We start from the raw sequence: 16,205 nt of genomic DNA, 5'->3' as shown, positions 1-16,205 counted from the left end.
TGTGAAAATTGATAAATTATACTGTGTTACGATAACGGAAATCTCCCGCGAAAATCTCCCGCGAAAATTTCCCGCCTGACCTAACCGACGTTTTTGCTAATGACTTTGGGGAGAGGGTACCGAAGGTATATAAGGACCCGCCGATGTCCCGCGAAATCAGTCACCCTTTATACTGGGCCCTAGTCACTTCGCGGCGTATTTTGACCTGAAGGTTCTGAGATGTGAATATAGTGGTCGGGGGCTACTAGCTAGTCTATGTCCATCCTGTACACACTCAGCCTTCTTGTAACACTTGTATACGTTAGAATCAGTAAAAACGTATAAATTGTTATATGCAATGTTATAACAAATTGTCGGAAGTATAAATTTTTAATAAAATTGTGAAAATTGATAAATTATACCGTGTTACGATATCGGAAATCTCCCGCGAAAATCTCCCGCGAAAATTTCCCGCCTGACCTAACCGACGATTTTGCTAATGACTTTGGGGAGAGGGTACCGCAGGTATATAAGGACCCGCCGATGTCCCGCGAAATCATTTACCCTTTATACTGGGCCCTAGACACTTCGCGGCGTATTTTGACCTGAAGGTTCTGAGATGTGAATAGAGTGGTCGGGGGCTACTAGCTAGTCTATGTCCACCCTGTACACACTCAGCCTTCTTGTAACACTTGTATACATTAGAATCAATTAGAATTTCTATTACTAATTATTAAACAAATTTTAACAATTACCGGCACTCGCTAGGCACGTAATATCAGACTTTAAATACTCGACTTCGAACTTCGGTTTAGTCATAATTCTATTAATGTTATAATAACGTATAATTTATTAATTTTCACAATTTTATTATTAATTTATACTTCCAAAAATTTGTTAAAACATTACATATTATTATTTATACATTTTTGCAAGTTTCTTTGACAAATAAGTACGTTTCAACGATCTTATTACTTTCTCGTTGTGAAATCAAGTTCGGAGGATTAAAAATCAGGTTGACCCTTGGTCGTAAATTTAAAATAGCCATAGTGAAGGTGAAATTATTATTTTAAATAAATGTTTCTATACGAATTAAGAATCTATTCAACGTTTGTTTGTTGCAATACCGTGAAATAAATTGTATTATATATTTTCTCAGTTTAGACTGAATTTAAAGTTCGTAAGGATTAGAAATCAGGTTGACCTGTGGTCGTAGATTAAAAATAGCCATAGTGAAGGTAAAATTATTACGTTAAATAATTGTTTTTATACGAATTAAATATTGATTCAACGTTTATTTGTTGCAATACCGTGAAATAAATTGTATTATATATTTTTTCTGTTTACACTAAATTTAAAGTTCTGTTTACATGTTATAACAATTAGAATGTAGACGTTTTGCCGTTTCACGGTTTTTCCTCTGTTAATTATGTGTTTATAAATCATTTCAAACTAAAGCAGCACCATGCCCACCCTTAATTAAACCGTCTCAGTAGTTTACCGTAATTAATAATCTATTTTCGGAATTTATACGAGAATTTTTGAATTTTAGTAAATACTAGAGTCAGTGCATCGCGTATTGAAATAATAGCTTCATCCCTAGTTCGTTTATTATTGAATATTTTTACGCGTTTAACTTATGCTTCTCCCCAATTCTCGTCGCATATTTTATTCTAATTTTCTTATATTCTAGAATCGAAAAAGATACGAATTCGCGTTTTTTCTTTTGATTCTTTCAATTTTTCAATTGCATTACGCATTATTGCAATAATTTCTATCCTTATATTTAATTCTAATTGTTTAGCAGCTTTTCTGCTGCTATCGACCCTACATTTTACTGACACTTGTCGGATCGACCCTACATTTTACTGACACTTGTGGAATCGACCCTACATTTTTTTGTTTTTTTTACATGGAGGTAGGCCGACTCTATGTGACAAACAATTGGCAAGCAAAAGGTGGCTCTCCCTCTACATTCGACGGATAATGTGTACAGGTATTTAATGTAATTTTTTAGCTATTTGTTTCTGTAATTCATCCAAAGCGATATATTATGAAATTAAATTAATCACTCAATAAGTATTAACGTTAGATTATTTCCTCGATATGGCCATGGTGGTCATCAGTGACAGGAGTGCCTCAAATGTTTAGAATAATTAAATTAAAATAAAATAAATGTTGTCAACTAAAAATTTTGAACGTCATAGCTAGCTAGACATTATTTTCAATTGAAAAAAAAAATCTTTTATTCGCTGTCCTTGTCTACGTTCGGCAAACTACAAAGGCGGGCGCGAGGCTCGAAAACGTCGTTCCTGCCTCTACGAGTGTCAGGTTTAGCTTCTTTGCGGTCTGACACTTGTGAAGAATATACTGTATTCAAACCATTATTTCTATGCAACTTCGAAAAACTATAAATTCCTTCTAAAAATAATGTAGCGACGAATATTCAACAAATATCGTAAAATAGTGTTTTAGAAATCGTAGTAGGATTGTTTGTGAAGCGTTATTGGTATAAGGGGAGACCTGCGAGGTCAAACGTAAATCTAGCTACGTTTAAATCTTCTATGCTAACCGAACCAGTTGAATCCGCTCGAAACAGACTAGCAAATGGAAAGTACACCCAAAAAGCCACGATCAACAAAGGAAGCTCGGGCGAACGACTCGAGACCATTCTAAAATCCTATCGATTTACCGGAGCCAGCTAGACACGGCTAATCTGACAGAAAATCAACGGGGGGTTGCTTGAAACTGAGATCCGCTTCTAAACGCGACGGCAAAGTGTACGTCGGAAAAAAAGCAACGAGCAACTCGAATACGCGCTAGAGATCCAACAAGGGAAGATGTTCGAGGGATAATCTTGACTCACCGTGATTTGTCCCAACTCTGGAACAGACGATTCTACCTCGACTTGATGAATAATTCATCAGCGAGACGCGTAGACCGCGCGACTTCCGCGATTCGACTAGCTCGTAACGCGTTCCAAAACGTTTCGCGTTCGAAATTCTTCGCCGTTTATTTCGGTTTCTCTTTTTGTGCCAACACCTGATCTCCCAATAGTCAATAACAACGGGCCACTATGAATTACACTTGAATAGTGATAACGAAAGATAACGAAGTGAAGAATGGATTTGTGAAATCGTTATTTTCTCCTTGCAATTGGTACATCTTGATATCACTGAGTACTTTTTTATTCCACAATTTTACGTTTTTATAAACTTCTTGTGGGAGAAATGATTGTTTTTCAGGTTATTTAAATTGCACGTTGCTGTGACATAACAGAATTAATTCGTTTACAGGTAGCTTTCGATTAAACGTTTGATAACCGCGGAGGATCCAGACATTGTACATTATTAGCGTAATTAGCGCATCTAGGCGGGGATAACTCTCTATAGAGAAATAACGACCTGTACGAATCTCGATTTATAAATACTACCGGTATTATAATTACGAAATATATTCCAACCGCGATAGGTAGTAGCAAAAAGTCATTCCTAGATAAGTAATAATAATTAAAATTTAATTTGGAGCGTCAATCCAACGATCTTCAATCTGAAATAAAAACTTTTTCCAAATCAAACGAAATCTTCTGAAATCCTCAAAATCGAAACGATCCTACAAATTGTTACCAACGATGTACCCGACATTCGTACTATTCGCTCATTCGTGCAATTTGCTTTCGAGCAATTCTCAAAATAATAAATGGACCAAACTCGCGAAACTTCCTAAACTCCGAACAATCAACTTGACGAAACTAAAAAGTTCATTTGGTTGAAGCGGCACGTTAGCACCTAACGGACAAACGTCTTTCCTAGCGAGCCGTAGTCGCAGATGCGTCTTGATTTATTCCGTGGAAAGATGGAACGCTTCCTCTAATTACCATCCCTAACGGGTGTTGAACGTCAAACGTGTCCGGCGATTTTCCGAAATACGATGAAGTATGCCCGCGACACGGGTCTCAGTTTCGATTCGCCGTACGCCGATCCTCCTTTCATGAATTCTAATTTGCCGCTCGCCAAGAGTTATCGGCCCAAGATTAATGCGCTGCCGCACGCTCGACAGCGCCGGATAACGTTTTTCTTCCGCGTGCCGATCGAATGCGCCGCATTAAGGCCACGGCACGCTGTTTTTTCGTTCGGTTTGCATATGGAAATCGAGCATCCACGAGTTCTTCCGTGTCTCGTCACGACCGTGCTTTTTCTTGCGGATATCTCGCGATCGGTTCACCGTGGACGTCTTATAACGTCTTAAGAGCCATTTAGCCAGCGAACGTTTCGTCGTCGATCCGACGAGCTTCTCGCGTTTTTTCTCCTTCTTCTTCTTCGTAGTGTCTGGGAATTATGATGTCGGAAATTTTACAGAAATTAACAGGAATATTCGCCGAGTCTTATAACTTAACCCTTTGCGGTCCTATGTCGAGTCAGACTCGACATAAGAATTTCACCACGTAATGATCAATTATAAATGACAATAAACCATTTTTTCTTATCTCCCACACGTATCTTCTAACGAGGGAACCTGCTCCATCGTATGAAGAGTGTAACACACCGGTCACAACAGATCACCTAATACTCGCCTGCTTAAAGTATAGCTTCCTCCGCAATAAACACAAACCGGAACCCTATCTTAAAGGAAATCTGAATCACAACAAAATACTTAACTTACTTGGCTTCATCAAAGATACAAAACTAATAACCTAATAAACTTCAACCTCGCTAATAACCTCGAAGTTGATGCGACGAAAAACGAAGAGAGAGAAAAAAATGGAGCATTTCTGGTGCATTAATATTATACCGAAACTTAGTATTTTGTAACTAATATTACGCTGAAATGTTGAAATAAAGGGAAACTACATGGTACTGACCGAGAGTGACCAAATAAGTGAAGGCTAACTGGACTATTTGAACCGTAAAGGGTTAAGAGCCATCTAGCCACTGAGCCTCTCGTTTTCTTCTTCTTCTTCTTCCTCGACGTGGCTGGGAATTATGATGTCTGAGATTTTACAGAAATTAAGAGGAATATTTGACGCGCCGAGGACTCGATCGTACGGCGAGCTAACATTTAGAAGAAGAAGATGTGCACGGATACTGAGAAGATGACATTAAAGCCTGGGCTTCTTCGAGACATGGTGGCGATGTCCTTGGACAATCCTGTAATTAAGGTAAAGACATTCTCCGCAGCAGTCTGAGGAAATTAATTAATTGAAATTACCCCGGTACTCTCTGGAAGTGATATTCCTGCTTCGCTACTTCGTGTACCGTATATATGTACGTGTTTTAGAAAGTGGTGCTTTTGGAACTAAAATTCAACTCGCGTTGCTACCGGTTTCTGGGTAAAGAACTAATTACCAATCAGTCGAGGGTGTTCCTATACCGCTTCGTTCAATATTGTAGCAATTCAACATTAATTTGTATTAACGTAAATCGATAGAATTTTCCGCAGCTGTCGAAATAAACAATTGCATCTTAAGATTTTTCTGTAAGAAAAATTATTTATAAAAATCGTATTTGTATCATTTTGTGTTTGATATAATTTAGAGTGTATAATGTGACGAGTATTTAAATTCAGCCAGTAATTTTTATCAATAATTTCTTCTTATTATTATTCGTTTCTTTTTCATTTATAAACTTTCTTATCGCTAATGTTTCGCAATTCTTCTCAATTTTTAATGCACACTGTAGGTATTTGTCGAGCTGCACCGTTTCTGCAGATATTTTCTACTTAGTTTTGGCTGCCAGAGATCGTAGAATTAAGTTTATTAAGATAGAAAGTCGGTAACCTGCGGCGAAAAGCGCAAACCTTTTAGAACCCACCCTCAGTTTTCGGGCAAGCTCTTAAAAGTGCATGAATAGGAAGTCTTAGTCTGTAGAAAAGTTAGATATAGATGGCCTGTTGTATACTTGAAAAAGAAGAAAAATATTTGTATGCATACGTGTTCCTTTTTAAGATTTCTTTTCATCCCTTAAGCATACAGTTTGTCTATTCCTCCATGTATCTGGTTTACATTTAATTTCCTTCACACTCCTATCTGTACTTGAAAAAGAAGAAAAATATTTGTATGCATACGTGTTCCTTTTTAAGATTTCTTTTCATCCTTTAAGCATACAGTTTGTCTATTCCTCCATGTATCTGGTTTACATTTAATTTCCTTCACACTCCTATCTCTATGAATATTTCATCTCCTTTCCATTTCGGTGCTTTTATAATATGTACCTTGAAATTTGTTATTTAAAAATCGTCGGATAATCGAATTACAATTGAAGTAACATTTGTAAGACGATAGTTCACTGCTTCGTTCGTTCGTGCTCAACAAGTACCAGGAAAGTCGGAAAATCGGTAAAATTGTCCAATTAAGTTCCACTTTTACTTCCAACTTATCGCAAATCGTAGAAAGAATTCTATTATCCTGGGACAACTGAACGAAACGATGAAATCCTGAAAATCCACCTTCCATTCTTCTCCTGGTCGTTTCTTATTTCTTAGACAATTTCGGACAATCCGGTGTTCTTCGTTCCCGCTTGCAAGGATTATTCGCGACTGACGTTTAGCCCTTCCGTCTTTTGGTTTCCCGTTTTTCTCATACAGAGAGACAGAGTTTACGTCTATTATATCACGTAGAAAATTTAATCGTACCAAATTCTCCGGAAATCTTCCCAATTCCTGTACACCGAAAATTCCAAATGAATTTAAACGTCGTATGCAAGTGTAGTTTACTACTTAAAGTACTTAAACATGTGCATTCTCCCAACGTACACGCCGTACATTTCTCAGCAACTTATCTTCAACGAGGGATTAATAAAAGGAGAAAAATTCACGGAACGAAAGCGCAGGCATTGCTCCAAGGCAATAATGGCCGGCCGTACATTGCCAAATCGACATTGGCAAAAATCTACGAATTAAATTGAGGAATTACACCCAGTTTCCCTCACCAAAACGGAGACTCTGTTTTCACCTCAATTTATTAACGTATAAGTGTATGGTCGTATAGGCGTACAACTGGTCCAGAAAATACAATCGTTTATTTTGTTACTTGTCCCGGCGGCAGCGGTTCGGCGGTAAAGGAAAAACTGTCCGGAGGTGTAGGCGTACTGGGTTTTTATATCGTCAGGACAGGGAGACAGGAGTGGCGATAGATAAAGATAGAAGTGGCGAAAGTGGTGGGAACGGAAAGTCCTCGTGCGAACCTGGATGCCGCATGTGCGCTTCTTAGGCCACTCGAGGACGAAGGCAAGTCTTAACCCGGGGAGAGACAAAAGAACGGAAACCAAAATCTGAAGGAGATGGAAGAGAGAAAGTTCGCGTGGAAGAATAGAACGAGGTTCGGTAAGGGTTTGTTGACGACGACGTACCCGCCGCACTATCCTTCGAAGAATCGCTGTCTTCTTCGAATACAGACAATTATCGCTTAAACAACTGTGAAATCGTGGAATAAGTTCGGAGATAAAGTAACCACCCCTCTCGAGCTTAATTTCCCGACAGAAAATCGCGCAGACTAATAGTTTGAGGAAGAACTAGTTACGAAACAAACCCTAAATAAAAGTTTCGCGAAATTTCGAGCTTAACGAACAGCAGATAACGGAACACCGATTTTCAACGCTTTCCCCCATAGAAGTTTTTCGCGATTATCCCTTCCTCCCACACTATCTCGTGTAAAATTCTCTCAACATTTACTCGATTCAAACAAACAGCGCTTAATGGAGCGGGAATAAGTGTCCGAGACGCGAACAGAGTTTAACGAAGCACACGAAATCGAACCGCTTCGACGAGGGCCGTTTCCGTTTCGTAATCGAGTTATCGTTCATTACACAACTTTCTGTCTAAATTCGACAGAAAAAGAAACGGTATAGAAATTGTTTCACCCTTTCGCTACGGCAGATTTTTATGCGTAATGTGGGTGACTGGCGGTAATTTTTTAACCGCGGTTGCAATATTTCTCATTTTGGCCGTATCGTTTTAAAATTCGACCGATCGAATCGAGGTGCAAGTCCGTCAAGGATAAAATTAACTGTTAAATTAAGTTCGCCAAAAGGCTCCGAAAGTACGGTGCGAGGAAATTTTCAAATCGCCTGCAGGCGCCAATAGTAACGCAAGGGTTAATCGACTGGAGAATCTGAGTACCGAAGCATCAACGGTATCAAGTCTAAAATTTCTGTACAGCGGACACGCGTTACGCGGGCCAAGTACAAGCAATCTCGCCGCCGCCGCTGCGACATCGTTTCAATTATTGAGTTTCATTGTCAGTTTAGCGGAGTTTCCCGTGGATTTAAATGTAAACGTAATGTTATTACGCGGACTGCGTCGAGAGCAACTCCTGACACGTTCAATCCCCGGCCAGCTGAGTCGAAAGGACAGAGAAATTCCCGTGACCCGTCGCATCGCGTCCCGTTCCGTCGTTTCGAAACTTCTTCCACCTCGACAGATCCTTCGAGCGCGAAAGAAGAAAGCCACCGACAATCTGGACGGCGGTGAACATTCCCGTTCCTCCCGTTGATGGAATATTTTCGAACAGCTGCGACGACGAAAGTGTGTCCGGAAGCTCTGGTAGCCATCTGACAAATTTACGGTACAAGAAGAAGAAGAAGACGAGGTGGACGTGTTGCAAAACTTTCCCGGAAATGCATTGCGTTTCGTAAATCTGGGCCAACGAAGAAGCTGCTAGCCTTGACGGGAGTTTGACCATCGGGACCGTCGAGTTAGGACTATCCTGTATGTGTGTGTGCCGCATGGACACCGAGTTCTATCTTCTGTAATAAAAGTTTCCTCCGCGGACCAGAGGGGCCTACGAATCGTGAATACTGCTGAAATACCGTACGTCCTGGGTGCTGGTGCCCCGTCCCCGTCGTCGTCAGCTGGACTTTCCAGGCAAAATGACATTGTTGTATGTATTGCTGACGTAAGAAAGTTCGAGGGAGCTCTGAGGTATATATCGGGTTAAATATTAACTTCTGATCACGTTCGACATTGTATTCCCGCGGAGATATTTATGGGACAGTATTTTATAAAGCTTCAGAGTGACGTGTACCATTCACTCTTACGGGGGAAGTTTCGTGGGATTTTCCGAACATCCCGAGCTGTTGAACGAGTCCGAGTTCTTTCCTGTGGATAAGTATTGTGGAGGGTTACTTGACTCGTTGTTTAACACGTCGGTCGTATGTTCACTAATTTATTGCGAAATTCTAGTTACGTTTATCGAATTCAAACTTCTATGTCGAACTCAACCGAGTGAAGTTTATCATTCTCGCCTAATTCTTCTTTTTTTGCTACAGTTACTCTTAGTTTTATTGCATTTGAATGGACGAGATTAAATTTTTGAGTAGTAGTGTAAATGAACGACAGGAATTTCTTCTTTAGAGCCTTGTCGCTCGAACTTTTTGGGCCATACGGTAGTTTTTTCTTATCATAGAAGATGTCACTGGTTTATTTCTTGAGAGTAACTGCAGCTTTTATTCTAACAAATGCAGTGCTTGTTCTGTGTCAAGATTCAGAAAAAAGAACATAAGTAACTTGACGACTATTACAATTATCATAAGTATTCCTTGTAATTCTAATTACAAGTGGGTAAAAAGAAAGGAAGAGAGTAGAGAAATAAGAGTTGGCATTTTTCACAATAAAGATGTCACTCAATTGTGAATGTAGAGGAATTATAAAAATTTAGGGTTGAATTGACAATTATTTACAGAAGAAGAAAAATTTTGTTTCAGAACAGAAAACAGTTAGAAATGGTAATCCAGCAGAGTTTGTCGATAAAAGGCACTAACAGGAACATTCTTTCAATTCTATAGGAGTTAGCTACGTTGTGAAAGATTCAAAAATAAGGAACACGTGTCTCCCTTATCCACGATAACCCGATTTTATTGAGATGAAACCGTTCTTCGTAAGTCGATCCTAAAAATGGATACTTTAGGACGTGGTCGAGTTTCTCGATATAGCGGCCGATGATTTTCCATTCCTATGCAAAGCCTGATAACCTTGACAGCGACTGTAGCAAAACTCCACTAAGCAAAAACCAATTTCTTTCTGGAATTCTGGTGGTCGTTCCACAAGTATACGTTAAAAAGCGTACAATTCTCATAAAGGGAATCCCTTCGCACACATATTTTACAATTTTTTCAACAGAAATTACGTCTCGAGGCAATAAAATCTGCGAAAACGATGTCTCTTTTGGGGAATCGATTTTATAAATCAACTATACAGCGTTCCTGTTATTGAAAGCTCGAAGAATGTTTTATTAAATGCCCTGTACTAAGTTTGGAAAATGTATATTACTGTCGGTCAAGTTGTGTTATTCTAAAATTCCGTGAAAAAAAATTAAATTGTATGTGACGAAATTATATTTTCCTGAAAAAAATGTAAAATAGTGAGCGACAAAATTATATTATTCTAAAATTTGACGAAGAAAGTAAAATATAGTAAGGAAAAAAGTTATATTATTCTACGAAGACCGCGAAGAAATTAAAATGGTAAGAGACAAAATTAAATTTTTCTAAAATTCCACGACAAAAGTAAAATAGTAAGCGACAAAATTATACTCTTCTAAAATTCCACGAAACAAATTAAATTGGTAAGGTATGTGGTTGTATAACACTTGTTAACAAGTTAAATATGAATATATTTGATAACAACAGTAACTAAATACACACGTAAAAGGAATAATGATAATTTGATTGTCCCTCTCTAAATATATCTCGCAATAAATTCTCACGTACGTACTCTGCTCAATAACAACGCGCTTCTTATGTTTTTACCCCCAGTTACCATGTATGATCCGCTCGTTCACCAAATCTCGAGACCATACGATATATTCAATTCATTCACGCCATCACTCACATCTTATTATGATTTCGCAAAAAAGAGAAGTAAAATAGTAAAAGCAAAGGAAACAGATAGATTCAACAGAGGCAGAAAATTCTCTTTGCCACAAAAGCGTCGATAATCTAATTATTGGAATACATAATTGCATAAATTATTCGTTGAGTCAATTGCATTCGTTGTCATTCGTATGTTAATCAATTTACGGCCAGTATATAAGCTAACATAATTTCATCAAGGTATGACTGCTTCGCAGCGATGTTTTCGTGCATCGTAACGTCGTTATTCCCGGGTCTCATCCCACCCCCTCGTCCCGCCAGCATCATCTCGATTTTTGTAAATTAATAACGCACCGGATAATTTATTTCATCATGTTCATTCCATTCCTACAACCATTTTATTTGTTTCATAGCCTCGATAATGTCTCGTCGTATAATGCGTTCATTTAAATTACGTCACAGAAGATTAGATTTCGCGCGAACGCGTCCATTACACGTCAATACTGCTCGAGCAGTTTTCAAAACATATGAAACAACATAATTTCATATAGACGACACACACCATTGTTACAAACCCCATTACAGCCATTCTATCGCAAATTCATAGTGTTCCTTAGTTTAGCGTATGATAATTAATAAGAATTTTTGGAGCGAAATGATTTGGCCATAAGAAGAGAACAATAGCGTTTATATTTCTTATACGACATAAGATAAATGTGAGAAATGTCAATTTTCCACGAAATTCTAAAATTTTCGACAAATTATTTGAGAATGCGTTGCTATTATTTTGCACAGGAAGGCTGTCTAATATTGCATAACTTCTGATGATTCACGTTGAACAAGACTGATCAAATTTCAGAGAATTTATTCTAAATTTCATGCTCATCGTGACATCATTTTTAAAGTAACTTTACACCGATGCAAATTTCAAAAATGAATCCACGTGTAATTTCCACGTAAAACGACACAAATTGCGTTGTAATCGAATAAATGGAAGATTCTTTAAAATTGACGTCACTGGGAACCAATATCAATTTCTGCTCCTTTCATTTTCGCTGTAATATCCGGCGACAATCGAGTATTAATAGTGTCACCAATAGTAAATTTCAATTTCAATTAGCGTACTGGAATAACGTCGAACGTTTAACGAACACACGAGGAAAGGAGTGTATCAAATAATGGGATGTCATCGTCGCGTCTGATATTATTTTTCGAATTTAGTTCCAATTTTTCCGAAACACCAAACATTTTGTTTTCTATTACCATTCGTTTCAATGATACGCGACAAATAATTCCGCGAACATTATATTTCGCGCGTTCCTTTCACAATTCGAGCACACTTTATCTCTCTGTAAACACTTGACATTTATTTCTCATTCGATTTTGTTCCAATGCTACGCCAAGTAGTTGAACAATACGTTTAATACACATGATACGTTCGTTATCACATTTCCATCAAAATGTAAATGAAAGATAAGCAGATTTCTGTTTGCGCAAAAATCAACCGCTTTTCAAGTGCTTTGCGCCATTTCTGCACGGTGAATCACCCTTCAGTTGCACGATTTCTAGATAAGCAAGGAAATATTCCAAGGCTATCGCACACGCGTAAATAATCGTGAAAATTTAACCAAACTCACGGATCGACGAATCTTTTGATTTCAGACCATGGTCAATTTTTGTTTTCCTGTTTGCTTTTACCACCGTACACGTTTAAACAATGAAAACGAGTGTAAAGCGCGGTGGCACTTTGTCAATCAAGTTTATAGAAACATTTTCAATTACTTCACGCGAAAGAGTTTATTCGAGCCGGGTTTATTCAGCATTTAGCACTGCGATACATTTTCTGAAAAGAATTGTTCGAAGGTAAAAAACGATACGTTTGAAGATACCTTCCTTTAAAATTCCTGTGAATATCTCGACTTTGCACATCGAAATACACAATAAAGAACAAAGGATTCAAAGGATTGTCTGAACAGGGTGGGCCACCTAATTATCATATTTATACATATTTTAAATCGTTTCAAAGGGCGAATAAGACAGGAGACAAATTTTTTTATAAATGTCATATTGCCTTATATTTTTGACCATTTCTTCCATCAAACAAATTTTTCTTCTATCTCATTCACCCTTTGAAACCACTTCTCGTTCCACCGTAGCTAGAGAAGATAATTAGGTGTATAATTATTAAATAACGCAAAATTCGTTCAAAGAAACATATCTATGAAGAAAAGACACGTGCCTGTAGTTAGTCCATTACTCTATTCAAAAAATTCATCAACTGAAATACGCAATAGCATGCACGAGACTAATCGTCAATCATACCGTGAGCATTCCGAACACTAGCCACAGGCATTTCGCCCCCTTGACTATTCACGTCATTTCACCGAGATGCATAAATAACGGTTCACCTGATTCTCTCTGGAGGTGCAAATCCACCTTCGCAATCTCACACCTAACAATGATGCGCCTACTTTCATGCGCAACAGAGACACTCGACCGCCTCCATCAAATCACTTCCTAACACCGTGCTCAATCCGCTTCCTTAATTACCGATTCGAGCGAGCGGCGTCTGATTTACAGGCAGTTATCTACGGTACGGCTGAATTCGCCGCGACTATAAATGCGAACCCCTGCCAATCGTGTCCCCTCCGTAAAACTGCAACCACCATGAGGCGTTACACCGTGGCAAAGTAATCGCGCGAGATTAATTGCGTCCCTATCTTGCTTCTGCTCGACTGCATCGGCCGCGCTGTGAGAGCACGACAGAGACAAAAAGACAGAGAGCAAAGAGAGAAAGAAAGAAGTGGTGGTTGCAAAGAGAGAAATTGGGGGGAAGTTAGAGGGAGATAAAGCAAAACGACAAAGGGTGAAGAAGAGAAAGAGAGGGCAAAGAGAAAAAGGGTGAGGGAGAGAGAGAGAGGGCAACGAAAGAAAGGATGAGCGGGAAAGAGAGCAAAGATACAAAGAGTGAAAGAGAGAGGAAGAGGGTGCAAGGAGAGAAATCGAGGGGAAAAGAGAGGGCAAAGATAGAAACGGTGAGAGAGGAATGGGCGTCTAGGAGCATAGGTTCTCGTATCGGAAAGCGACTGCGAGCTTCGCGGTGTCTTCTAGAGAGGCCCTGGAGCACGCGGTGCCGCTAGCATACGTAAGCGAAGTATATCACGGAATTCAGAACAGGAGTCTGCCGCACACCCACGGATACAAATCTTCTGGAAAATGGGCAAGGAGAGGCGAAGAGAGATACCGGGTGAACGGGGTGTCTGACAATGAACACGGGACGCCCTCGAGTGTTTCCCTGTGCCGGGGCTCCGCAAACATCGGGAGGAACGAGTTTCCGCGTAGACCAGACACGACGGTCGGCGGAGGCTTGGGGGGGGGAAACAGGGTGGCAAAGGGAGCAAGAAAAAGAATTGATTTCGCTAGGACGTCACCGTTTCTTGGCACCGGCCACTGGCAACGCGCGCCGAACGGATCGTCAGGGGTGGAGAAAAAGAAGTCGCGCGAGATTCGGAGGTAGAATCTAATTGGAAAACAAATAAGCCCTCGTGGCAACCTCTCCGAACCGTCTCGTGGGCACAGGGCTTTGTCGCGGTTCCAACCGAGTCCTGCAACCCACGTAAATTCGTAAACGTACTGCTGCATCGACAACGGGTCTATGCCCCCGCTGATGGCACCACGGTTGGGGGGAAGAGGTGTTGCATGTGAAAGGAATACTGATCTTATTGGGGTGAAATCGATTTTCGGGTTGGGGGCGGAGTGCCTTGTTTCGAGGTATTACACCTAAATGTGATAGGAAAATTAAAGGTGTGAACACTGTGTTCCTGATTTCTTTGTTGTTGTTTTTTTCCCTTTTTCCTTTTCATACTGACAAAGCTTGATCGGGAACAATAGGGACACTCTGTATGTAGATTTGGTATTTTTCCCGAGTATATGTTTCAATAAAAATAGGAAAGAATTTATGTTTTGTAATTGAAAGAACTGTTATACATTGTAATTTATTTGTAAGAAAGGTAATCACATTTTGTGCAACAGAGAGACTTTATTATTTCATATTTTCGAACGAAACCGTGCATATTCATTACCGCGAACAGAATTCTAGTCTGTGAAACAAAAGAGGGATAAAGGGGAAACTCAAGGGAGCACGACACAAACTTTTAATCTATGAAAATCTCTAGTAGTATAGCACACTTCATTAGATAAACGACCCTATTGTATTCACCGCTATCCATATTTAAATCACCAAATTTTTATCCACTGCTTCACCTTCCTGCATTTTAACAAGCCCTCTTTCCATTTTAATAGATATCTTTGCACGAGTTATACTTCGTTTGAATTTAGTTATTGTTCGAAAAACACGAAATTACTTTTCTCCAGCAATTAATAAAACAAGCTTTGTCTCACCTGAACTGTGGATTTAAAAGAGAAGTTATCAATCTGTTATCTCGTTCATCGCCTTTCTACTTCTTTCTGCATTGTTTATTTCCATTCTCGTGACTCAATATTTTTGATTCAGCACGAATGTCTCATCTTCTTGGAAATTTCATCGAGTAGCCGCGATTAATTGTAATAAACATCCTCTAAGGTAAAGCTTAGTTTATTCGTGCTAACTTGCTTCCAATTTACATGTCATTGGCATGGGTTATAATAGTAGGTGGAATAGTGACAATAGAGATTAACTACATTAATTTTGTCAAATATATATGTACATAGCTATCGTATATAAATGTATTAATTGTCTTGCCGCATTAATTTTCCTTCGGTGTTGCAACACCGTTGTACCAATAATTCAGCTTCGTGGTGACTTCGCGACAGGCGTCGAAAATTATCTGCTCGTTGAAGCAATAGCGTGCAATTAATGTCATTATTACTAGGTAATTGGGAATTTGTTCCGGTAAATTTCTGTTCCATAAACCGTGAAGTAATATTGACGCCCGATAAGCGACGACGATGACATGACCGTGGGTTAAACACTCTCGGATTACGGCGACTACTTTTGCCGTTTATAAACATTTCCGTCTTCAAACTCGCGAACAATGCGGTTCTACAATGTAAACACCGGCTAATTTATTTTTCGAAAAAATGAAATTCGTATCTCCAGTCAGACTCTCTCGAGCCTTGCGTAAGTAATATTTCAACGTGCGTGAATTGTACAACACCGTGCAAAGAATTACAGACGCGTCCAATTCGCGATTTCTCGACATTGAGCACTCAGAGAAGCAGAATAGCACTCCAAACAAATTAATCAGAAAATCCATCTATAAAATTATCACTCTCCGTTAAAATTCCACAATTCTATTCTATTCTAGACCTATCTACCATTTTTCATTCTTCAGTGCGTTTTGAAGGGTGTTTTCACCCTTCAAGCAAACTCACATACAATGTCCAATATATTTGCCCTGACGAAACCTCGCTTTTCTCTGA

This window comes from Habropoda laboriosa, unplaced genomic scaffold, assembly GCF_001263275.1.
Source record: "Habropoda laboriosa isolate 0110345459 unplaced genomic scaffold, ASM126327v1 scaffold69, whole genome shotgun sequence".
Taxonomy (NCBI): Eukaryota; Metazoa; Arthropoda; class Insecta; order Hymenoptera; family Apidae; genus Habropoda; species Habropoda laboriosa.
The sequence above is the reverse complement of the archived record's forward strand: the minus strand, read 5'-3'. Positions refer to the sequence as shown.